Source organism: Euprymna scolopes, chromosome 27 (assembly GCF_053919585.1).
Source record: "Euprymna scolopes isolate OS-2025 chromosome 27, ASM5391958v1, whole genome shotgun sequence".
In the NCBI taxonomy this organism is placed as follows: Eukaryota; Metazoa; Mollusca; class Cephalopoda; order Sepiida; family Sepiolidae; genus Euprymna; species Euprymna scolopes.
Window position 1 is genome coordinate 63,685,250 of NC_136508.1, and position 411 is coordinate 63,685,660.

A 411-nucleotide genomic window follows, 5' to 3' on the forward strand; every position below is an offset into this window, starting at 1 on the left:
TGAAACGCGGAATATTCTGTGTAGCTTAATTGTCATATATATTTTCATAACTTAGTACGCAGCTCTACTTAAGCATTGAACACTGTTGAAGTAAATACTGAAAATTTACGCATAAAATTATATCTTCTCATATTAATTTATGTGATTAAATAATTATATATATATATATATATATATATATATATATATTTTGTAGAAGTGGTAATTAATAAAAACTGAAGAAAGTGCTCAATACTGTTGTAGAGCAAATATGCGTTTTATTTTTATTACCGTATCTTTCTGTTAAGTTACATTATTGTTTCAGCTACCCGGCGGTTTTTTTGGCCGTCCGTAGCTTCCTACATTATTGTTTCAGCTATATATAAATTTATGTATTTAAATTTTATGATTTGAAAAAGTTAATCTTCAAAT